This window comes from Dermacentor andersoni, chromosome 10, assembly GCF_023375885.2.
Source record: "Dermacentor andersoni chromosome 10, qqDerAnde1_hic_scaffold, whole genome shotgun sequence".
Classification (NCBI taxonomy): Eukaryota; Metazoa; Arthropoda; class Arachnida; order Ixodida; family Ixodidae; genus Dermacentor; species Dermacentor andersoni.
The window spans coordinates 121,423,187-121,449,705 of record NC_092823.1 but is presented as its reverse complement, the minus strand read 5'-3'; the positions used below and the strand labels follow the sequence as shown (position 1 = coordinate 121,449,705).

Sequence of the window (26,519 nt, the reverse complement as noted above, 5' to 3'; positions counted from 1 at the left end):
AAACGAGCAAGCGCGTAATCTCGGAGGCCATTAACAAAGTAACATCGCTGGCTTACAACGCCGCCAGAGCAAAGCGACCATCTGTGACACCACAAACCACGTGGTGTGTGTTTTTTTCCGACAGGCTAGTCGTGGCATTGTCGTCGTCTCTTTCTTTCGAAGAAGAGGCGAAGAAGACGAAGAAGAGACGAAGAAGCGGCAACTGCCAAGCTAGTTTCAAGCCCTGTACTCTAGCTGAGGTTGTAGGGTACACTGGAAAGTTGAGAGACTTTGTTTGTCAACAGCAAGCTGTGCCAGAAGTGTACAAAAACATGGACTCTTTGGACAGTTTTGTTACTTCCTCTGCTTTAAATGTACAAGTGCAGAAGAAGATTACAGATTTCTTTTTAACTGAGAAAGGCAGCATTATAACTGTTATGGACCTTGTACTTGTTGATAAGTACAAATTCCATTTCACACATTTCTAACACTATGGATGTCATGTCTTTCGCTCCATGAATTGCACTTCAAACTTTTGACTCTGTATGCCATGTCTTATGATGGTCTAGTGAATATTCACTTTAGTGAACTTTCAGTTAAGTGAACTATTTCCTTCGGTCCCTTGAAGTTCACTCAAGTGAGAGTTCACTGTATATTGGCAGGCGAAGTAAGTTCTCATTGCAGCACGAATACAGCAACGAACTCAAAAGCGAACGTGTGTGTGTGTGTGTGTGTGTGTGTGTGTGTGTGTGTGTGTGTGTGTGTGTTTGTGTGTGTGTGTGTGTGTGTGTGTGTGTGTGCGATATGTCCGTCCCTGTGAAATTCCCTTATCGGATATTTCTGTGCGCCCGAGGCTGTCAGAATGATTACGTAGTTTTCAACTACGTCGTTTGTCATTGCACGTCTAGTTAGAGCTCCGTTGTTGGCCTCTATAAATTTTTGTAAGGCCCCAACGGTAAGGGTGTTACCAGTCTGACAAGAAAACACCCTGAAGGGTGTAAAAATATTTACAGTGTATTTCGCTGAACCTTTTCCTCCCTTTTCCTTCCGCAGTGTAGGGTAGTCGTGACGTGCTGCAAGCTGGGCGAGCTGGTGTCGATGAACACCCGTGGGTATCGCATAAAACCATCGGACAGGAAGGAAGGAAGGAACGGACTAACACGAGTGAAACTGAACGCAACGATTGTGCTCGTGTCGGCCATTTGTTCGTTCTGGTGCGTGTTGTTTTGTGCGCAATCCACGGTGCGTCGACCGGGCTCATCCCTGGGGCGGCTTTCACGAACATAATAACGAAAATAATAACGAAGTGAAGAACGCGTTCTTGAGCGAATTAGGGTTGTCTATGCAACGTTTAGGAATGTGTTCATAAATTCGTTGTTATTTTCGTTATTAAATGTTCGTACAAGCCGCCCCTGGTTGACCTGCTTTTCAATGAACCCTCTCTCTCTCTCTCTCTTTCTCTCTCTCTCTACGGCGACAGATAGCCAGCTACTGTCAAAATGCTTCCCACAGCGTTGATTGCACCATTGTTGCTTCCGGTCTTGTCAGTACGGCGCCGCGTATATTTAAACGCTAAACGCTAACGGAGAAGGCAGGCAGAGAGAGGGCGCATTCAGAAGCCCCGAAAAAGAGAGGAGGTGAGCGGGGAAAGAGAACATTGAAGGAAGTTTGGCGCTGCGCGTTGTTGGGACGCTACACTTGGATGTGGCAAATACAGCGCGAGGCAGGCGAGTCGGCTTCCCTGCCGACCTTGCTACGCGTGGTCTTTGCATCTTGCTATGCTTTCTCATGCACGGCGGAGCATAGCAGTGCTGTGGGCCGCCTTCTGTTATTTATTAAATCCCGACTCATGCAACCGTTTCTGTGGCCACAGCTTCCTCTGTAGCAATGGAAACGTGGGAGCTTTAAGCCACGGTGGGCCTACACGAACAACCGTGCTGAAGACGTGACATTGCAACAAAGTATAGGCACCTTGCGCTCAAGCGTTCTGTACTGGGCCGGAGGAACCATATCTCGTGGGAGACGCTGCGCGTTCGTGGCGCCCTCTGGCTATCTTTGTCTAGAGAGAATACTTTCGGTGTTCTGTAAATCCGATACAATCGTCCGTGCTGTGCATGACTGTAGGATAACGCGGCGAAGGTCCATAAATTATGCTTCGCAGCCGCTTATCGGGTAAGGTTTCGCTTAGCAAGTTCGAGAAAGTCAGAAGGGGGCGAGCATCTGTTGTCCGCGATATCGTCTCATTTCCGTCGTAGTCCAAGCAACTGGCGTCGGCAGCACTGGTAGGAAGCTGAAACAGCCGCAACGCCATTCTGTCAGTCTATAGGAACATGTCCACGTAGTAATCCCAGTATTGCAAGTAAATGCAGTGTGGAAATCGACAAATACAGACAGCAGAGGGCGCTTTTATCGGTACTTCGTTTTTCTCTTGTCGTCGGTTTTCACGCTGCAGCTGCTTCTTGACTGACATTCCAATCTTTCACAGGTGACTTTTTCTTAAAAAAGAAAAAAAAGTATTCGTACTGCCTGAGAACGTGAATACTGACATAATCTGTGTTACACAGTGACGTAATACACATGTGTAGTGGCTCGGGAAAGGACTCCTAACACAGAGAGAAAAAAAAAACGAAAGCTTTTGCAGTGATGGCAGTGGCAACTATGTCTTCTGTGTCCCGTCATGGCACAGCTTTCTATTGTGATTTGGCTCCGAAGAGCCTGCATTTGCATGCCGTAGCAGCAGCAGAGTGTACCCGAAGAAAAGAGCTCCACGGAGCGGGCAAGAAATGTCAAAGAAGTCGGACGACAGCTGCGACAGAATGTAACCAACGAAACCGCAGAAACCGGAGAACCGAAGCGACGTCCACTGGCGATGCGCGAACACCTCGCCAGCGAGCGACGAACGGAGAGCGGCGAAGTGGAAAGTGATGTAATGCCATGGTAATGCGACTACAAAGCACGAACGCTGACGTGCGAGCAAGCAAGAGCGGACCGCTGCCTCGCAACGAGGAAATGCAAATGTCGGCTTAACCAGAAAGAGACGCGTCATGACAATGTCTACCGTGTTTTTACGGAGTTATTTGAACCGGAACAGCACCTGAGAGAGAGAGAGAGAAAACAGAATGGAAAGGGAAAGCAGGGAGGTCAATCAGACGCGAATCCATTTTAGTATAGAGATGTAAAATTTCATGATATTTCGAGGGCGTGAAAGAAAACTGGTATCTTTCATGTTTTTTTTTTTTTAGGAATATACGAGAAATTGAAAAAAGACGATTGCGCACAGGGCAGTTAAAAACCCGACACATTTATTTCTCTAACACTGAAAAACATTGTTATATTATTGCCTCACAAAAGGCCCAGCAGAACTTCCGGGTTCACATTCTAGGCATGATTTCACGTCAAGACATTGATTTCACATCAAAGGGTCACGACCGACACTTGTATCAATATGTGTGCGATTCAGTTCTGCTTGACGTGTCAACGCTTCACTGTGCAGTGGACGAAGCCTTCCGGGCATTGAGGTTCGAGTGCACGAACACAAGTTTTTACATGCGATCCACTGGGAGCCTGTCGCGTAGCTTGGCGTGCACATTTCCAAACTCGGACCAGTTTCTTTCACATGCCGCAGAAGAAGGCGGAATCTGCAGTACGTGACAGGCGAGGGGGCTCAAGGGTTGGTTAAAGCAAAGTTCTTGACCCCTCCCCTCACCCCTTCTGAATGAATCCAGCTCCTCGCAACCTCTCAAACGCCTCCTTTCGATCAAACTGTTAGATACGTCGAAAGGAGTCGCATCGCAACAGAAGAATTCTGCGGGGAAGCTCTGTATATATAAAATTTTATCCGGGTTGAAGAAAACGAAAAAACCAGTTCTTTTTTTCTCGAAATTTTCAATGCTTTTTTTTAACCACCTATATATCTAGTTTGGTACCTTGGACAAGGAGAAGGAGGTTAAAGGGTCGTTGCAACACTTAACACTTTTCAAAGTCGCCATCATTCCTCTAGATTTATTCTAAGCCTGTCAAAGCAGTAAGAACAAAATGGTTTGTGATGTCCAAGCCGCGCAAACCTCCCAAGTTACCCGTCACAAGGACTTAACGATACAAGCAAAATGACAGTTACCTTCAACCCGAATTTTCTCTGCTCTCATTGCCGCATTTCACTCTCCCATGACGTAGAAATGTGGTGCCCAATAGCAGCAGGGCATCGATGCTCCGTAGCGCAAGTTTGCCTGCCATGGTTGCCAAGCCTGCTCAGCTTGTTGGCAGCTCAGATAGCACAATAGATTTCGCCAGGGGGAAGTTGGCATGTCATGTGCTCTGCGTGTTGGTGGCGTCGTTTTCTATGGTTACAACACCTCCCGTGGCACTGTCGCGATTAATAGGCGATAAATAAGTTGGCTGTAGAACCTGATGTCGTACTTTTTTTCGCAGCACTTGCGATATCGTGCGAACGCAAATTGCACATAACACGTTTAACCAACGATCGTAGTGTAAGCATATCTACGGCATTCACATCCATTCACAGCCTCCTAATTTTTAAAGTGCCCTCCCGGTCTCTCCGCAATGCATAGAAGACTGTCTTGAACTCCACTGTGCCAGTACCACATTCCCATTCATTTATTTAACGCCTGTTGTTGCTAGAGCATGCAGAACTTTAGCTGGGCACTGCTGCCACTCCAAGCCCGATGCTCGGCTTCCGCATGACGTGCGATGAAAGATTGTTGACCTGACTCTAAGCATGCCCTCTAAGCTGTGACCAACTACTGAGAATGTGTGGACTCTCTGAGTAACCGCTGGTTTCAGCGTCACTGCGCTAGCAACGAAAAAAAAAAAAACTGACAGTTCCGCCCGAAAGGTGAAGCATTGACAGCGATACCAACGTATCGCGCCGCGCTCGAACTCACCGAACGCTTTTAACTTTTATCTAAACTTTTAACTATACGCAGTTGAGAGATCTTGGCGCGACGCGGCACGTAAGGCAACTGCAGTTCGGCGGAAGAAACAGCTCCCCGGGAGCTGTACCAGGCGTCTCAGAACGCTGGCGTGATTAGGAGCGCCGCCAGTGGCGTTGCAGGCGTCGCTTCCCGATGGAGCACGAGATGAGATTGACAGGAACAACCGTCGGCTAGTTAGTACCCAGCGAAAATTCAGATAACTTTAGCTTGACGCTTACGTCGGACCAGTACATACGGACTGCAGCTCGTCAGGAACGCTAGCGGGATTGTAGTATGCCCGCGGAAAACCGTCGTTAACATAACACTGCCCTTGCCACCTCCACAGAGGCGATTGGAAACAGCAGTGACGGTGTGTCCACTTAACTCCGTCGTTCTTGCAACCAAAAAAGCACTCAGTGTCTCTTGAGACCCTCTAACATAGCGGGTTCCAGCGGCGCATGCGCCGTCGATAGTGAGACAGCACGAAGACGCCGATGTCGGTGGTGCGAACGCGTACCCAGCCCCCGTGTAGTTGCTACCACAAAAAAAAAAAAAAAAATGCAAGCTAGGGTCATTTTCACGAAGCGAATTCCTGCATCGTGATGTACCGATTTCATGCGAGTTCATCCCAGTTTTCTTTCACTCCTTAAAGACATGAAGAGGGGAAAAAACGAGACACAGCACTGCAGGTGCCATTTCATCCGGAGCTGCACATCGAGACAAAAGACGGTCACTGAAATGGGTAGACTTAATGGGCTGCTGCCTTACGCGTGTCGCTTCCTGAGCTTGAAATATTGACAAGAGACATATTAACGCGAACACGAAGAGAACCAATTGAAACTGACTGATGAATAATCTCCAATGAGTTATGCATTGCAATACTTCTGTCGCATCAGCTGGATTACTTTACGGACACTTGCTTGGAAGACAAATTCTAGAGGAATCTATTATCTAATCAAGGAAATTTCACTGGATAACCTTGTAATTAGTCCATTTAGGCCGCACGTACGCCCCACTTGCGGGACTGGAAGTCGAGCCGTGTACTGAAGGTTCATTTTGCAGAAACGGCTTGATTACTCGAACGAAAAAACCAGTCAGAAACACAAAGGACAAGATTGTCCTTGTTTTTTCTGGTTTTTTCGTTCAAAATGTACCAACTGGCCCCGATTTCAACCCTTCTGCAAGGCGTGATTAGCACCAGTACACGGAGCCACTCGTCTTCAAGATCTGCGGCGAAATGCATTGATGTTTCACCGGACCACCATTAGCGCTCTATTTTCCGCAGTGCTGGTAGCTATTGCAAGTGAACGATATGCCGTGTGTCTCACTTAACATTAGCCAAGCTGTTCAAAGAAAAAGAAAGGTTTAGAAAACGCGGCGCAAGATGCGAATTTAGGATGCATACGGGGCTCGGTTTTCAGGCCTCTGATGACCGAACACCGCATCTTTTAAACCATTTCTTGCAGCATGTCTTTTTTAATCTTTTGTTTTCTTTGTAGAGCTTGGCAACGTTAGCTGGGAACCCTACATATAGCGTGCGTGCGCAGAACCTCAGGTGATGCTCATCTATAGATCTATAGATCATCTACAGGTAATCTATATCTGTGATCTATATAGATGATCTATATCTATCGATAATTTATATCTATGATCTATATAGATGATCTGTATGTATATATCATCTCTAGATCACCTAAAGATCTATACACTGCTATATATAGCAGGAGGGTGACGATGGCTGCTATAGCAGCCATCGTCACCCTCCTCGGCCGCCATTTTATACATGGCGCGCTCCGGCCAGTCTGTCTCGTGCCTCGTGCTGCGAGGTCAGAAGAAGGAGAAGAAGGAGATGGAGGAGGAGGAAGAGGAGGAGGAGGATGAGGAGGAGGAGGAGGAGGAGGAGGAGCTTCTTCAGCTCCTGCCATCGGTTCGAACGGTTCTCAGGCCTTTCGCTCGCTGAATCACATTGTTGCAGTTAACCTAACGTCGGTCCTTATACTCACGTATAGCATCCTTTTATGAGCGACAGCATTAAATATCGAGAACATGGGGCGCCTTCCATGTATCGGACACTGAAGTCGTAGCAAAAACGTGTACGTCTCCTCTGCTGCGACAGCGTTCCGTTCGGATAACTCCCGCGCCACGCGCAAGAATCCACCGGTCGATCCCGTTATTGGCGTCGTTATTACCCTCTCGAGATGATTTCTAGGTCTCGAGTTACATAAGCCCGTTTCTCTTCCGCCTTTTATCTGTCTTTTTTTTTTCGTTCTTTCCATGACAATGTCGTTGCTGCCTCACATCTGCCGTCGTTTCCACTTGTCTCTTTGATCATCCGGCCTTCCTCTGACTTGCGATGCGGCTTCCGAGGTGAAATCGGAGTCAGAGGCCTCTTCCTCTCTCTCTCTCTCTCACTTTTTTTTTCGGATGTTCATTCATGATGTTTGATCGCGTTGGTTCCTTTATTTAATGCGGCGTGCTGCTATTTATATATTTTGTCCCTTCGCTCTTTGCCCCCACGAAATGTGATACTTGTTTGGCTGAATAGAAGAGATTAAGCGGCTTCAAAAGGATATGGCGCTAAACAGGCGCACACATGCACAAGCACATGAACTCGCACACACACGCACACGCACGCTATCCAAGCTACAATGTACGAAACTTTAAAAAAAAAAACACGGGTGATTCTACAAAAACACTACCAAACGCATGCTGTTCGCAGGGTTATTGAGGAAGATTATTGCGTGCTATATTGCAACGCCACAGCCATTATACGTACGCCACCACGGCGGCTCAATCGTTGTTCTAACCGCCTAGATGTCAGCTAGAAACATTTAAAGAATCGCAAGAGATGTCGCAACGAGTTGTTTCCAGCAGTGTACATACCGCGAGTTGAAGTATTTGTTTGTTTTTGTGGGGGGAGAGAGAGAAAAAGAGATCCTGCGAAATATGTAAGATATACCATGTGGCTACAGACCCGCGCACACGCGGGAGAGCACCGCCATTTAATGGCATCAGTGGGAAAGCAGCTGTTCATCAGAATACATGGTCCCCATATAATACAGTGCAGTCCTGTTTTATTGATGAACGGTCGACTATACCCCGGTGGACGCCGTCAGAAATAGATGTCACAAAAATGACGTCACGGCATCGCTTCTTGTCTTTCCTGGCTTACCGAGCTTTATCCCACGGTAAGGACAGTCATTTTTTGTATATTACTAATGTATAACTTACTCATACAGCGTCATTTAACGTTCCTTGGTTCTCTTGTTATTTATCAACATGTCGCAAAATTAAAAGCTTGGCTACGAATGAGTCCGACAAATCGAAACAAACCTCCGCACAGTAGAAAATGCAGATTTGAGCAAATAGAAGTAATTAAATCTCTCTCACAATCACACAGGAGGAGACGGAACATTCGCAGCATATATTAAGAACATTATACAGCACTGCCAATGTTTGCATGTCACCTGTAATAGAGCAAACGTGTGACCCGTGAGGAGCGTAAGTCGCCCCTAATCATGCGGAAATCAATGAGTTCGCAGCAAAGTGCACAAAATGTTACTGACACGGATACATTGCGCGGTAATAAGCAGAGATACGAAGATCATCTTTTTAGCGTCTTAAGATAGACAGGCTGTTTGTTCTCTTTTCGGAATGTACGTACGGAAATTTTAATAATTGCCTGTGACGGAAGCACAACGCCAGCCCTCGAGCTAGATTACTCGAAGCTTCGCACATTACTTGCATAATAAAATGAAATGCACGGTAGACTAATAAAAAACATCACTAATTGAGTTTTTAACTATTTAACTCACAGCACGTATTACAATTTACCAATTGTGGCCAATAAGTTCCCAAGGCGTGCCCACTTAGACTAAATGCTTAGCATTAAAAAAATTATGGGGTTTTACGGGCCAAAACCACTTTCTGATTAGGAGCCACCTTGTAGTGGGGGACTACGGAAATTTATACCACCTGGGGATCTTTAATTTACACCTAAATCTAAGTACGCGGGATGTGACCAGTTTCGGGATATTCATTCCAAAAGGGCGCGATGAAATGCATCGGCAATACAGTTTTTTTTTTTTTGCGCATCAATGCATAAATCGGTATTTTGTTGAAAAACATAAGTGAAACAATGCCACATTTTTACCACGACTTTCTCGAAACCAGTGCCATCGACAGAATTTGTTCCAAGTGGATAGGAATTGCAAGCTAACCGGCTTCAATTCGTAAATACCAATATGTTCCTTAACGTAGTTCTTTAGAAACCTAATCTGCGAAATTTTGATAATTAGCCAATTTTTCACTTCGAAAAGGTTCACATTGCTTGGCAAAATATATCGAATAATTCAGCTGGGTATTAGGATCCTGCAGTCTGCCACTGGCATTTTTTTTATTTTGTATACTTATCCTAAGAAAAGTAAAACACTTACGTGGAGCAACAGGTGTACAAGTCTGATGGATTCACAGGCACAGAGGTTTCTTTCCTGCGGCACTACGAATGTGGCGGTGTAATTACCGCGCGAGGTTTAGTGGGCTTGAGGCATAGGGGCCTCTGTGGAGGCAGGTAATCCCTGGGCATTCTTGAGAAGCCGATGCACGGTAGCGTGTATACAAAGCTCCCACGGGAAATCAAGCACAGCATCGCGCGTCCCTCGCTTAACGTAGGGCTTGTTTCCTTCCTCGTAATCGGTTTGATTCGCTGTAGATCGGGCTTGCTAGGTCCCTTTCGTTGCTGACAAACATAGACCCTCGACGGCTTCCGGTTTTGCTCACTGACGTAGTCGGCTAAATGTAGCGAGAAAGAAAGTCACTGGCGGCGATTTCGAGTAGCAGGAGTGCGCTGAAATCTAAGCCCGCAGATTGTCAACGGTTTTTCTCGCTGCAGAGCAATAATTTTACAAGTCGTAGTTGCGTGAGCTATACGAAAAAAAATTTACGTATTAGTCTTGAGGCCTAATGAGCACGTTTTTCATCTCAAAACTTAAATATGGACTTCTCGCACAGTGAAACAGTCACTTTTTGTGACTGTTTCACTGGAGGATTCACTGGAGGCTTCACTGGAGGCTTTCACTGGAGGCTGGAGGCTTACGAAAAGGGTTCTGCTGAAATTGAGGACGACGCAACGAGCCATGGAAAGAAGAATGATAGGTGTAACGTTAAGGGATAAGAAAAGAGCAGATTGGGTGAGGGAACAAACGCGGGTTAATGACATCTTAGTTGAAATCAAGAAAAAGAAAGGGGCATGGGCCGGACATGTAATGAGGAGGGAAGATAACCGATGGTCATTAAGGGTTACGGACTGGATTCCAAGGGAAAGAAAGCATAGTAGGGGGCGGCAGAAAGTTAGGTGGGCGGATGACATTAAGACGTTTGCAGGGACAACATGGCCACAATTAGTACATGACCGGGGTAGTTGGAGAAGTATGGGAGAGGCCTTTGCCCTGCAGTGGGCGTAACTAGGCTGATGATGATGATGATGATGAACCTCTTTTCTGCGCTCTTCAACTAAGATGTCGCGAAATTTGTTCGTGCTGGGCGTATTTTAACCCTCTTCCCACGCGTTCCTCAAGAGCAGCAGCCCGACTATTTGGTGCCGTGCCCCGAATATAATTATGAGCGTTAGCATGCACCGGCGCTCCACAGGTTCAATCACGAAGGCCATGCAAAAGGAGGAGGGGGGGGGGGTGCTTCGCGAGATGGAAGATGGATGAATTGGAAGATGGAAGTCCAAGGGGAAAGTAAACATGTCCGCAGTAGAGATTAGTAAGCGGGGATAGGAAAATCGGTGGAAGCAGCGGAAAGAAAAAAACGGAGGCGTGCAAAAACAAAGTTCACAGTAAAGGTTCAGAAAGTTTGGTTAAGGGAATTCATCGTGGGTTTTTTTTTCCTTTCTCTTCTTTAACATAGGTAGGTCATTAGGCAAGATAACAACAGGAGCTTGGTAGCGTAACCGGCCACCCCGTTCCAAAGGGGACACTCATAGCATCCATCCATTCATCCATCCATCCATCGGAAGACCACAGAGGTTTACAGGAACGGAAAGAAATAAATTCAAAAATGAATATCCGTACCATGACATCAAGGGCAGTGCCTTGCCATTTGAGGCCCGAGCGGGGTGCCCAATGACAGAAAAAAAAAAAAGAACATACCGTCCAAGTATTCGCAACAAGATGAAGCGCATGTGTTTGTTGCAGCGAAAATTGGGAGACAGCTCAGCACATCCTGATGGAGTGCGAAGGTATTCATCTGCGAGACCCGCAAGAAACGTCATGCCTCCTAGAAGCCCTGGTATTCAATGCCGGTGGAAACATTAAACCGGCCAGCAGTCGAAATAACCCAGAGACGTCTAGAGTGTTGGTGGTACGAAAGTATGGAATAGTTTTATAGGAGCAGATTCGTTAGAGGCATACGCAGATACTGCATATGTACAAGATAGACATTGAAGCATCAAGGACGAGAGGAAAGATCAAGGCGACGTAGGAAAAATGCTAAATTGATATGCATATGTAGCCTACCTGATCAGCTCAAGCAGGCTAGGCGACTATTTTTCACCATCCGGCATCAAAGCGGATGCCAATAAATCGTCATCCGGATCATAGTGCGAGACGAGCGCAGCTACAGTACAAGTCTCATACAGGATGCGCCTCGGTGCTGGTTAGTACGGTGTATCTCTACAATGAAGCACAACGTTTTCTCAAAATCCGCGCCGCGTCCCGCAACACAGAGGCTGGTTCCTCTCTACAGAGACATTTTCCCACCTCACATAAACATTTCGCTAGAAACAAAAATTATAGTCGGGAATTGAATGCTAATCGCAATAACGTCGACAGTCATCTTGAGAGGGCGTTCTACCCGAATTTTGTTCGCCTGCTTTCTTTCTGAGCTCAGTAGCAGGCTGTAATATTACCACAGGCAAGGTTATCCGAGTTTCTTCTTTTCAGTTCTCCACCCTCTCCCTCTCCCTGCCACGTGCGCCCCGAATTACACTGTAACCACAGGCTGCACGGGCAGGTTGTCGAGATAGTGTGCAAACCGGCGTCAACATTAGATCCCGCGGCTCTTTCGTCCAACGTAGGGCCCGAACTCCACGGGGAAATCAGCCTGCCGCGAGCCAGCTCTGCACGGCTTAAAGCCCCACTTTGTCCTACGCACCGTAATTGGTTTGCGTCGGTGTCGATCTGTCGGGCTCGGTAACCAGGCGAAGCGACACGTTGTCTCTTGCCTCCGACACAGCGTGGTCTCTCGCGCGCGTGTCAGATTCGATCGCGTTCGTTTCGTTTCCTGCGACTCGGATGCGAGGAAAAGGGAATTCCCAGTGAGATGTCATTGCTCCGTTAACGCATATGCCTGAATGACGAGATACAGCACTTGACCCGCACGAAAATAGATTCGGACATTGTTGTGGGAAGTTTCCTTAATGCCGTACAACAGCTTCGCGTTCTTATGTGCTTACATTAAAGCCAGAAGAAAGGGGGTTAACCGAGGGGCCCGATTTTTATTAGTCATATCGTAAGAAGCCAACAAACACCGACATCAAGGACAACATAGGGCAAATTACTTGTGCTTAATAAATGAAAATAAGGAAACGATAAATCAATGGAAATTAAAGGGTATGAAAAAACAACTTGCCGCAGGTGGGAACCGAACCGACAACCTTCGCATTTCGGGTTCGCTTCCCACCTGCGGCAAGTTGTTTTTTCATCGATATGAGTAATAAAAATCGGGCCCCTCGGTTAACCCCCTTTATTCTCGTTTATTGCATAATGAGGGTCTAGAATCCGGCAACATTGATGCTTTCAGGTAGCATGTGTGGGTTTATTGACCAGTTGCCTTCCCACAAAAAGATCACGTTCTCGTGACGCTTGCGGCAAAAAGGACGTTCCACATCCGCCGCCATGGTCTGTGAGTGTTGGTGCTGGCTAACACTCCCAGGGTTCTACTAGGAAAACATAAATGCCCAAGAAAGTGGATGGGGAAACGGCGCTGCAGTAGCTCAATTGGTAGAGCATCACACGCGAAATGCGAAGGTTGTGGGTTCGGTTCCAACCTGCGGCAAGTTGTTCTTTTTTTCATCCAATTAAACCACTGGTTTATTTTTTCCTTATTTTCATTTATTAAGCACAAGTAATTTCCCCTATGTTGTCCTTGGTGTCAGTGTTTGTTGGCTTCTTACGATACATTAAAGCCAGGCTTTCTTAAGAAGCGTTACGTATGGTATCCTCAACTTTATGTCAAGCTTTTAGTACGTAATGTGAGTTTCCTTTGCTCCAAGTGATTGAGAACTGTATTTATTAATTCTATTTTCGTTTCTCTCTAGTTTTCTCCTTTATGAAGCATATTGTTGTTGGTTTGTTTTTACACTCTTAATTCACGTAGTTCCACTGAGCCAAACATATTTGCAAAGATGTTTCAGTTACTAATTACGGCAAATTAATGTTTCTGAACGTCGGTTCTTCTTTCGTTGGAGCTTCTTGCCGCTAGTATTGCACGACACTTCTAATTCCGTTCCACGATTGTTCCACCAAGAGGAACGTCTTGATGTCGTTCCACATAGGTTCCGCTGGGTAAGGGGTACACACGTCCGTATAAATGTTCTACTGACTTGGAGGAGGTTATTTGTATGGTACTAAACGTGAAGCCACGTTTTCGGAATACCGGCTTCTGCAGCATACAGTCCGAACTTGCAATAGCATCCAATAACAGCAGCAACAACAACAACAACTAGAACACTACCACCAGTAAAAGCATTATGATGAGCCATGACGAAAGTGCGAAAGAAATCTCCGCCTTCTCAAACTGTCGAGTGTATAGACTGGTATACGTTCCTCTCGACGCTGAAGCGCTGACAGGACCAGATTGAGGCGGCTTTCACGGCGCGGCTAAGTGCATTTTCGTGCAACCGTGGAAGCCTCTTAAATGGCGCAGCGCAGAGGGCGTTGTTTTGCAGTAGTTTTCATTAAGGGAGTTGCCGTTTCTGCTTTCTTTCCATTTTTACTTAACGTGAAATCCCCGGAGGCATTTTGATTCGACGCAGCGAGCTCCGCTTTTCTCTGAACACAGGCGTACGTACCGACGCGCTTGATAACGCTCGAGCCAGGACACAAAAGCCGTTCGTAAGCACTTTGCACAAGTTTAGTATAGTTTTATAAGTTCTTTTTCTTTTTCTCTCGGTTTGTCTCGCGTCTGTCTCAGTTAGCCGAACACGAAGCTGGGCCTTTCTGTGCTCGCTTTCTCCGCTAATTTGTACGGGCGGCGATGCTAATTGGACAGCCTGCGGATGCGATGCGAAAAAAAAAAAAAAAAACGCGTCTTCATTAGGCACACTGGAGAGGAAGTCCAGAACAAAGTACTTCTGCCAGGAAAACCCAAATCTCAGAGAAAAAAACTAAAGGGGGGGGGGGGGGTGCTCCATTGTCTAAACTACCATGGGCATTCCCGGCCAGTGTAGCGGTAGAAACGACTGTACTGAAGTACACCTCTACTGGCATGTTACAGATGCGTAAAACTGCCGTACCGTTCGGCGCATGTCGAAAACTTTTTTGTACTGAGATGGCTAATTGAGCGATTCATTATTTGACAACTGAGTGATTATTTACTTAATTTATTGACTAAGTGATCTACTCACTCAGTGACTAACAGACTAATTCACTCCTAGACGCATTCATTGACTTACTTAGCCGCTCATAGATTGAATAGTTTAATGACTCGTTGGTTGACTGTTGTCTGATAGAGAAAATGCCTGAGTGACTGATTAATCGATTTATTATATAATTATTGACTGCATGATGTATTGATTGAGTTATTCGTTTATTCGCGTTGACTGGTTGACCAGGTTATCAACTGACACGAAATTAATGCATCGACTGATTTACATAGTGTCTCGCTGATTGAGTGACTGAGGCTGTCTGAATGTTTGATTGAAGCCTAACGTCTCAAACCGACACAGGCTTTACGAGAGGCGACACAGTGGGAGGCTCAGGAATAACATTAATCAGTCGAAATTCTCCAACGTGCCCTGAAAGTTCTCGACACGGTTGTTCCTGCATTGCACCACCATCGGAATGCCAGCCGGCGCCGGTTGAAATTATACCCACGACCTTTTGCTCCAGGCCACGAAATAGCCACCCAGCCTGCTCGACAAGTTGTTGAGGCGAAACCATTCGTGGTCAACTTCCGTTTGATTATTATACAGACATACGGAAAACTTACATTCGCGTTCAATATGAGCTGCAACGCAGTGCCCGTTGTCAATGGGCCTCTAAGATGGCACGGTGGCGGAGATCTAAATAGATGGTTTATTAAATACTATAGTAATTACAACAAGTGATGTCGGCGACGTCGTGCAGTCTTTGGGCCACTTGGAACACGGGCACGGTGTTGCAGTTCATCTCTCACAAATGTTTTCATACAAGCTGAAATACAAGCTGAAATCAATATGATTTATTTCTTTGAATCGTAAATGTAAACTGAGTGAGCTTTACAAACAAATTTCTGGATGAGATCCTTCGCTCTTTTTTTTTCGACGAACATTACTATATATTCTTTTTTTTTGCAAACAAGAAATTTTAAAGCAATGTCGTAGTATACCAAATTTGCAAGCCCGTTTTTTACGTAAGGAAGATGGATATATCCATTGCGCGGACTGTGTATTTAACGCGTTCAAAGCCGACTAGCCGAGTGAGTTATTCTTCAGTTTGGATGAACTCGTTGCAGTGTTTCTGAGAGTTATGAAAAGTCACAAGAGCAACTTATTTTTACTTTTTAGAGCTATACATAACGCATCGTACTCGGGCTACCTTAAGATACCTAATGTGCACAGGTTGTAAGATAACCGCGCATTTCATCACTTCACGCGTGCTTGAAACCTACGGGTGCGCTGGGGCGCGCACTCCGCACCACCTAAATCACACCAGTAACGTTGGAGCGCTAATAAATCCCACCGTCAACTTTCACAGCGGTCCACAGCTACATAGCAAAACAAAGTGCAGTGTAGTCTCAGATACTTTCTCACCGGTTTTTAGTTTTAGATTAGGGGACGCAAGCCGCCTGCGGCCCCTAATCTAAAGCTCTCTATTGTGGCGACGAAACACTCTGGTTCATTTGTAACGCATTGTAGGAGAAAGCCTCGTTTCGAGCAGTGTGCAAGCCCACTCCCTCACCCCCTTCCTCCCTGTTTCCCTCTGTCTCCCTCTCTCTTTAGTTTCCTTCGTCTTTTCGATAAGCGCCGCGTGTCTGCCGCGTGTTTCTCTCCTTTTGTGCAGCGAATTCAGAGGCCCGAGTTCGCTTTTATCGAATTACGGGCGTCGACGGCCGTGTCGTCCAACTTGGGTAGCACACCGCCAACCGGGGACATCCCGCCAACCACACTATCGCAATCGATTGCTGCGCCCGCCAGCGGTAACTGGCGAAAGTGCGAACTTCGTCTGATCAAATGCAGCATGCAAAGGAAGACGCTCGAGAGAGAACGGTGTGTTAACCTCGTGAAAGTCCAGGAAAAGCCTAACCACGAAATGCCTTGTGTGTTATAGCCATTTGAAGGCAACAGAGAATGGAGCCCAGGAAACCATGAGTTCAGTTAGCTGTTCTTTTAATTGAAATTCAGATAGAGTATGGAAGAGGAAAATGAAAGTCGACGAGAAGTACAACTTGCAAGTGGTGGAAGCGGAACTCACACCTTCTGCATTACGTGCGCGATGCTCTACCGATTTAGCTACGGCGACGGCCATCTCTCCGTCTACCTCGCCCTGCGTACCTGTATAAGTGCACTACAGTTGGACCTAAAAATGTCAGCCAGCGCCACTAGCTGTCGTTGCGAATGTCCCCCTTATTCTTCTTGCTTAGCACTCTGTACAGTCAGTTCTCGGTGAAAACCGGCATCTCGCGAACCTAAACAACTCGTTGTTGGAGCCATAACCATATATACACGCCCACACCAGGATCTCCACAAAACGTGGACCGCAGTGATCATATCTCATGTTCGTTCAGGTAATAGGCTCGTTTGTTTACCAGAAGAGGTTGCTAAAGCTATGCCCGCATTGCGGTTCCCACTGTTGATTGTTCATCTTGGATAGCAATGCGATCACCCGTAGCGTTAGAAATGCATGAATACAAATCATTGTACACATACAAAGTACCTATAAGAGGAAGAAGGTGGGCAAGCGCAGCTCTAACTGAAATTTTCATGTGGAAACAACATGCTATATATAGGTCATTGGTTGCTGTCATTTTTTACGCTGCTAAATATATCAGCTGTTCACAACTAGCCCACTTTTCTTTTTTTTTAAATAAATGTACAAAGGTCACAGGCACATTTAGTCGTCGGTTACTATACGGTGGTCTCGCCTAAAGCAATGTAAATTTTTCGAAGCATCTCAGTGGCGGCAAAAAGATGAGTCGAGAGAAGGGGAAGGACAGGCAGGGTTAATTACTCACCACGGCTTCTTTTCGATATTCACAGGCGATTATTTTTGTAAGGTTATCAAAGAAAAAAAAAACACTGTTACGGCAAAAATTTACTACTTATTCTCATACGAAAAATAAGCGACCGAAGTTAGCTTTGGGAAGATTACTTAACATTCCATAAAGTATAGAAGCCAGAAGGACGAAGTTTGGACAAGGTCACCTCTATGCTGGATAAACGGCCGTGCTGGCTACGCAAACATTTAGTAACGCCTAATTTCCTTCTATAGTGACAATCATATGAAATTCTACGGTGTTTTAATTAACAATAATACAAGAAGGAATGTCGCTGAAGCGTCATTTCTTGTTCTATTACTGTTAATCGCTGCCAGCTTCCATGTTGCTGTGAACCGCTGTCTTGTTTTGGATTTTCATTTTGTTGTAGCATTTGGAACTATGATATATGTAGATAGCTTGCGTATATATACATTTTTGTGCAAGTGTATGTGCACAGTAATACTGTACAGTTTTGTGCTATTTGAAACCACGATGCGTGTAGATTGTGCACAGACACACGCTTTAATATAGTTATGTGCGTGTTGTGAAACTACATGCTTTTCTGCTATTCGAAAATATGATACACGTAGATGGCGTGTTTATCTAATCTCTGTTTCTCTCCCTATGGTGTTGACAATAACATCGACTGCGACTTGAGTGAATATCTCGCGCTGCGTCGCACGCAGTGATCTTATTCGAGCCGGCGCGTACGCCTCTCGCTATGCACGGCGCGACGTACTGCTGTATACTTTCCTCGGTACGCCTGCTATTTTACCGTCGGTAAGTCCGCATTCGCGCGGGCAAAAAAAAAAAAAAAAAGAACGAAGCGCAATCGTTTACGAAAAATATAGCAAAGGAGCGGGTCCATGGTAGAATCCTCTTCCCTTTCTTCGGTGTCTTCTTTTTTTTATTGTGCTTTTCATTTTACATTACTCGCGTGCGCGCAACATTTCAAACAAATCTGCCGTTTGCATTCAGTGCGATTCGTGACCGGAAAATTGATCGAAGTTTGCTGCCGGTATATCCAATGTGAGAGAATGTTTCGGCGAAAGCTTTCCAAGGCCGAGCTCTTTGGCAGACGTTGGAATCAGCGCGAGTGTTTGGGAAAGGAGGAAGCGAAGAGGAAAGAATAAAGGAAAAAAGGAAAGAGAACGTAGAATCGAGGCATCAAAGCCCGCGCGAAGTCGACCATCATGCACGTCTGAAATGTTTTGCTTACTTATTCGTTTGCTTGTTTGCTTTATTTTCTTGCTTGTTTGCTTGTTTCTTTCTGAAGATAAAATTGCGTTACCTCAGTGGCAAGCATTTGGAACGGCAGGAGATTTGCACGGGAAACGGAAGAGGTATGAGTTGGGAAAGGGGGGGAGGGGGTTAGGGAGTGAGAAGGGGGAGACTGTGCTCACATTTTCGGCGTCACCGCACGAGGGGCTGTCAAAGAGCAGCGTCCTCCAACAAGTCCCCTGATTTATGACTCCTCATCACACCACTAGGCGAAGCGACAGTGCGGCTTTTGGTAGAGTTACCGTACATGCTACGGTAGCCTTTGGGTCCGAGCGTGGGATAACACACGGACGCACTTGGCGTTGGAGGACACGAACATGATGTGGCTGGATTGCCGATGCGAAAGTGCCGAATGAAGCAGTTCCTTAAAACCATGCAGTGAAGTGGAAGCTGCGACGCGCACTGTGGTCGTAGACAACACTCATGAGAAGGCAGTGTTGTGTTTCTGGCTTTACGTATAGCATTCAAAAACAAGTCAACACTGTTATAAGCGTTCTTCGCCGACTAACCGGCACAACAAGGGGACCTTCAGTCGATTCACTGGCAAGGAGGGTTTAGGGTTGTGTCTCGGTGTTCCTCGAGAAATCTCGAGTCCTCTCGCTGTCCCTGAAACTCGTCATGCACCTTACAAGCGATGCAAACAGTTGAAACTTGTCGGCACGGTTACCGCATTTTAGCGTAACGTGAAAGTCAGTCGCTAAATCAGGTTTTTATGCATACACTAAACGAAAAGGTGCCCATAGTCAGCACAGCCCTTATGGCCACCCAGACGAAGATATGCATCACCTCTTTCTCCAGTGCCCATGTCGCGAAACAGCAAGGTGAACACCGAGATCAACCCGCCGTGGTTGCTCAGTGGCTATGGTGTTGGGCTGCTGAGCACGAGGTCGCGGGATCGAATCCCGGCCACGGCTGCCGCATTTCAATGGAGGCAAAATGCGAAAACACCCGTGTACTTACATTTAGATGCACGTTAATGAACCCCAAGTGGTCGAAATTTCCGGAGTCCTCCACTACGGCGTGCCTCATAATCAGAAAGTGGTTTTGGCACATAAAACCCCATATATTAAATTTAAAACACCGAGATCACATTTAATGCCGATGATATCGACGACCATTCACCCAGAAAGAAAGCACTTGGCCCATTGCCAACAGTGAAGCTGCAGAGAAAAGCTATTTTTGCTTTAAATGACTTAGAAAATACCAATATCTTAGATGTTTATGAAGTTTTAATGTCCTCCGATAGGTATATGTGTAGCGTAAGTCGGATTTTATGTTGACGAACCGTTATTTAGTATGTTGCCTGTATGTACTTACGTTTCATTCATTCAAATGCGAAATTGTGAACTTGGCCATGTGTTAAATTCGAAGTAATTGTACTTATATATGCAACTGTATGTACATGCCCATCTTCTGTGGGCTCTTCGAATCATGTGCAGAACTTTGTGTTCATGCTGTCTGACTATATTTTGTGACACATTTCTGACAGATCTTGTGATAAATTTTTTTCTACGAAATGTAGCCGGTGCCTCACTTTAAGCGTGCCTGCCTCTTCTATCATATTATATCTGTACTAAGAGAAAAAGAAACGTGATGTTGAACATTCCCTGCCAGTGCATGTTTCGGCCCTATTAACACATGAGTGAACTTGAACTCGCAGTGTTAACACAATGTTACGAGCAACTTGCCTTCTAGCTCTACTTTTGTCTCTCCTTATTCGTGTGGGTTGTACAACGTCAAGCTCCCAAAATTAGATCTGTCTCAGTTGCCTCGCCGCACATTTTTTTTGGAACACATACTTGCATCCATTCAGTGATTGCGCAAGTGCTTGCGTTGCATGATATCGTTGCGTTACGTTTAAATTTTTGAACACTACAACCACTCTACCTCTTTTGTCATTCTTTTCTACTGACGCGTCTTTTTGTTCAGATAACTTAGCAAATAGCCCTGTTTTCCCCGCCAATAGCCGCTGACTGGCTGGTAATACGTACATTTATGAACTGGTCACCACAGAAATACTCAGGTTTGCTCGTGCAGTTCTCCAACGGAAGATATTATTAGAGCAGTCTGGAGGTCTTATAGAAGTTTTACTGTAAATGTCTACAGAACATCTGTGAGAAGTCGTTAAACTTATGGCGTTACCCTATCTGTAGACTATTATGAATGTATCATTCGTAGGGGTGGGCGAAAACTTGAAGTCTCGAATAAGAACAGAATAGCTAGTGTGTAATATTTGATTCATATTCGAAAACTAAGTATTCGGTACTTTCCAATATCGAAACTAAGCTAATATTTCGCAACAATCGAGTGCCAAAGTGGAGTTAACTGTTAGTCCGCTGAACAAAGTATCGCAAGTTATCAGAAGAAAAACAACCGCAAAAGTTTTCGAAACTATGCGGAAACAAAATCGGCAACGCAAGCGAAGAGTAAATTCATGTTGCGGGAATGGTACGGGAAAGCGGTTCCAGAGTAACAGGATGGGTATCAAGGGAAGGGAAAAGTAATCAGGGACGGCAGAAGATTAAACAGCGGGATTGCGTCTGCAAACTTGTAAGCGAATGATGTAGTCGGCTGGCACAAGACATGGGTATTTTCAGATCGCTAAGAGAGGCGTTTGCGTGGCAATGGACATACATGAGACTATTGTCGATGATGATGTTAACTTTATTTTCGTCAGGGTAGTATAAGACTCGCCGTGGGCTCTGTGGGCGTCGCCAGTTACAGTTATCGTGAGAAGGCCACGCGACGCACGGTCAACCGCGCCACGGGAGATGCCGGGCAAACTGCACAACCTCGCTTCCATAGCACTGACTGACGCCGTCTGATAGCTTCGAAAATGCTGCACACATCTGACAAGGCACAACTGTCCTTGTAACTGTATGAAGGCGAGACCACAACCCTCTCTCTATTGCTTTTCTTTCTTTCTCTCTGTTCCCTGCGCCGCATTCGTCCCCTAATGGTTCTCCGTTCCGTCGCACGTGATGTTGCTGTGGCACGTTTGCTGAGTGTTCTTTAATAGACAGAGCCGGTCGCAGCAGTGTGGCCACAGGAATATGAGACCGGCGGCTTGCTCTCTGCTAAACAGAGGAGAGCTGGAAAAGTTGAACAACCAACATCACGCTTATTCACTAACGTCAGCTCCAACTTCTTTAAAAAAAATTGTGGTCTGTGAACGTGCGATGCTACTAAAGAGGTGTGGGTCTGTATCGAATGATTCATACAGTTGAATCTTTGTGGGTTCGACAGGATCTTTGAGTTTACGTGATTTAAAAGAATGTATTTTTTTAAATAATAACTATATTGCACACATCATGAGGCAGAAACAGCAGTAACACAGTATTTATGTCGTAAGCACTAGAGTTACAAAATGGGTGCCAGGAAGAGGGATGCACAGTCGAGGACGGCAGGAAATTAGGTGCTGTGATGAACACCTTTTCACATAGAAATACATAGGTTGAATTGCATAGGTTATGCAATAGTCACACAATAACGCACTAAAGCTGTTAACCAACCGATATAAAGTCAAATACAGTTCAATTCAAGTCACACAGATAAAGTGAAACGCACTCTGTCAGTGAAGTCACAAATTTACATTATAGACAGCTATCAAAAATGTGTTACGCGAATCACACTGAAACTCCAACTCCAGTCACACAGCTACGCTATAACATTATACCATTAAAAATTACTTTATAACATCACACAATAATTAGAAATTACTACGCTATAAGTCAGGGCACAGACATTAAGTTCGGAAGAAAGCACACAAAGTCACGCACATAATTGAACAAAGTCTAGCCTGAGAAACCACGTACAATAGCCGATAAGAAGCCAACCTAATATTTGCCCAGAATGTCGCTCGCTTCCACAAATGACAGATTATACGAGATATTTCCGAACACTAAGCCAATATGCCTCGGAACTGTACCGCCGAATTGACTGAAACTTTTTTTTTTCTGCTGCAGCGGAGACCATTTTTCACTCAGATATTTTTCGCAAGGCACGTAGAAGGATGATAAAATCTGACAACACCAGAGAAACAATCGGCCGTCTGGGTTTTCACGTCCCGATGAATAATAGCCCGAAATCTGAGAGCCGTCTTTCAACTTCCTTCCGACAATATATCAGCGAGGAGGACAACACGAAGCAGCAGCGTGTCCGAGCTTGTATTCGCACGTTCAGCCTCTACACAGCACAGTGGAACGAGCTTCCCCTGCGCATTATTGTGTCACGCCTGTCGACGCCGCTTCGGGCCGCCGTTGTCGCAGCACTGAGATCGTGCACGTTTCTCACCTTAATGAATATAATGTTCAGAGACAGTCCTTGCGTCCGTTCTAGCGCACCTTGACTATAGACCATTGTCAGTTGAAACGATATTCACATATCGCCGGCAGAAGACATCGCAGCTGAAGGCGACGAAGGGACTACTTCGGTTTTTGAAAGAGACGGGCTTGGACAAGTGGCTGTGACAGTGATGTCACGTACCGCGCGAGAGTGACGGACTGAAACTGACGATGTGTGTGCTGTGCCATGTGCTCTCTCTCTCTCCTCCCCATCTTTCATCACCCCATCCCGCTCCCATGTGTAGGGTAGCAAACCGGTTGAGCTGAACTGGTTAACCTCCCCGCCTTTCCTTCTCCACTTTTTCCTTCCTTGCTTTCCTCACCTTAATCCTTTTCATGGGCGCCACACGCGAGCCGAGCTTGCAACCATGCTGCATTGTACATAAGCCGCGGTTTGTAACAGCTTGAGAAATGCCGGGATCGAATTCGCATAGGTTTTCGTTCGTATAAGCGCTGTTTACCATTGGCTTGCAGCCTTCGCTAATAATACCAATAGAAGTAACGGAAGCAGACCAAACGCTATTATTGGGCGAGGTCACAGACAGCACCCGCCAGGAACGTCTGGGATGGTCAATGATTATGCATGCATATTAGAACGATAAGGTGTGCCGAAAGCGCTAACATTATGTTCAATGTTAGTAGTTGCCGGCGTCTTGAGTTTAGAGTAGATTTAGTGTAAGAACCGTTTTGTGAATGCGGGCCCTCGTATCGCGTATCTCTGAAATAATACACTGAAGTGATTGCGAGATAGTGAGTTTCAAACCTACGATTGATATCAGTGATCATTTGCGTTATGTGGGCAGCAAGTTTCTTATTGAAGACGATAGATATCCTAAATAAGTTATCTCCGATAAAAGGGAGGTTCACTTGAATCGATGAAATAAAGATTATTGATATCTCGCAGAGTCCTTCTTTGCGGCTTAAGTGCCAGTTCGATCTGTCTATGGGATATTCAAGCTTTCATTTAGTGCCTCCAGTGCAAAGTTGTCATTGAGCTGACACCGAGTTCAAAATTAAAGGAGGAAACTGAGACTAACATATACTGCACTGCATATTCCACTCAAATATAGCCGTAGACTAACATAGACATACTCTAAGCATCTTGTAAGTGTCTGTTACATAACGCCACTTTGAGATCACGTCAATAAAATGAATGAAGTGAAATGCAAGACAGACTTCATATTGTTCTTATTTTTCATTTTTTTCAAGGAACCATACGGGAATAAAACACCAGCCCATATGTCGTTACTTGTATATGTCCGCTGGTTTATTAGCTTGTTTGTTGTAAAGGAGTTATAAATGTCATGTTAGCGATGGATGACAAGTACTGTGATATTATGAGTTTCTTTTATAGATTTTGGTTTGATAACCTCAACTTGCACATTCTTATTAAATCCCCAACCCCACCCACCTTGCTTTGTAGTGCCATGATTTCGCGCTGTGGGAAAATGACAGGTAGACAAATAAATAAGTAAATAAATAAATAAATAAATAAATAAATAAATAAATAAATAAATACAAACTCACTTAAAACGGGGATGTTTATGCCTTTTCGTCTTAAACTAAAAATATTTTCATATATCAGTTGATTCGATATACCCAAACTTGTCGATAACTAACTTCAAACCAACTTTTGTGATTTGTTAGTTACTCACGAGATGCGTTGCCTCCAGCGTATAAAACGAGCAAGTACGGAATCCATTTATTGAAAACAAAGCTACGTGTTGTAGGCTGTAATCTTTGCTTGTGCCTTGAGTCGTTCAGCTGCGTCAATATACGGTATTCTTTTTATACGCCTCTAGGCACTCATTGCGGATTATCTCAAACGGCTTTATGGCGCTTGCTGTGATGCCGAGCGTTCGGTACACACAATGCCTAGTTCACCATGAGGGAGTTTCTTTCCATGAGTATTGGTCAGCGAGTTTCACGTATTCGATATAGAGATTAAGTCGCTTTGTCTGGGTTCAACCGTACACTCTTGATCTCGCTCCACAGAAGATCCATTAGGTAGGACGTGTGTGTAAATGTTGATGAAACCACTTAGTTGATGAAACCTACGTGGAACGATACCATCATCATCAGCCTATTTTTATGTCCACAGCATGACGAAGGCCTCTCCCTGCGATCTCCAATTACCCCTGTCCTGCGCCAACCTATTCCAAGTAGCGCCAGCGAATTTCTGAATTTGATCAAACCGCCTAGTCTTCCGCCGTCCTCGACTGCGCTTCCCTTCTCTTGGTACCCATTCTGTAACCCTAATGGTCCACCGGTAACCTACGCATTATATGACCTGCCCAGCTCCATTTCTTTCTCTTACTGACAATCAGAATATCGGCTATCCCCGTTTGCTCTCTGATCCACACCGCTCTCTTCCCGTCTTTTTACGTTACGCCTAACATTATTCGTTCCATTGCTCTTTGCGCGGTCCTTGTTTTCGAGCGGCTTTGTCAGTCTCCAAGTTTCTGCCCCATACGTTAGCATCGGTAGAACGCAGTGATTGTACACCTTTTTTTTTTAATGATAATGGTAAGCTTCCAGTCAGGATCTGACAATATCTGCCGTATGCACTCCAACCCATTTTTATTCTTCTGTAAATTTCCCTCTTATGGTCAGGGTCCCCTGTGAGTATTTGACCTAGATAAACGTACCCGTTCACAGACTCTAGAGACTGACTGGCAATCCTGCTTGTTCCCTTGCCCTGCTATTGATCATTATCTTTGTATTCTGCATATTAATCTTCACGATAGTCCAGTTACCTAATGAAACTTATGTATGACGATAATAAGCGTCATACGCAGTAACAGTGCCAAGCAACTCAACCGAACCCGACGCTCAATGACACTTGGGTGACATAGGTGCCACTAAGTAAGCGGCACATTTTAATGCCCAAGCATTATATGCCCCGTTACGCGAAAATCTGTCGACGTAGTCGGCGTGACCAAAAGATGGTACAGAAAATGGCCGACGGCGCAAAGAATAAAAACACGTCACAAAATGCTCGGACTGACGTCAAATTTCTCCGGGAGGTTCCTGTAAACAAAGTAAATTATTGGCTTTCAAAAGAAAATTTGGTAAATTTCCGTCTGCGCGGAAATCGAACCCGGGCCTCCGGGGTGCGAGACGAACACGCTTCTCCGACGCCATGCTGGCTCCACTGTTCTCGTAAAGGTGTGCCTAGCGCGTGCTTCGTTGCACACGTGACGACGCAGCCAGTGGGGAGGAGGTGGCGCCACGTCATCACGAGTGCGTAAAATGAGCGTTTTAATAAAAAGCATTAATGTCCAAGTGAACGGCTGAGTGGTCCTCAGAGTTATGAACTCCTCGCGTACAAGCGAGCGCTTTGAGACACTGGACGCGTTTTAACGCGATGGCGTTAAAAACCCCGCGTGGCAAAAAAAAAAAAAAAAATGAAAAAAAAAATCCGGCGTCAGAGTTCCGCGTACGGCGTCAGACGTCACTCCGACAAAACTTATTTCCTATGTAATTTCGAATCGCGCATACCCGACCACTCTTTCACCACCAA

The 26,519-nt window shown here is 45.5% G+C and overlaps 1 protein-coding gene and 1 long non-coding RNA gene across 4 annotated transcripts in view; one reads left to right on the top strand and one right to left on the bottom strand.

Annotated features, from left to right (window-relative positions):
• The window catches only part of Nmdar1 (NMDA receptor 1), a 156,058-nt gene that overhangs the window by 40,556 nt on the left and 88,983 nt on the right, over positions 1-26,519 (top strand). The window lies entirely within an intron of this gene.
• Positions 21,216-26,519, bottom strand: part of LOC140213741 (uncharacterized) — a 56,905-nt gene continuing 51,601 nt past the window's right edge. Inside the window, exon 4 of the long non-coding RNA XR_011890664.1 lies at positions 21,216-21,745. This is a non-coding gene — a long non-coding RNA (uncharacterized lncRNA). The remainder of the gene's footprint in view (positions 21,746-26,519) is intronic.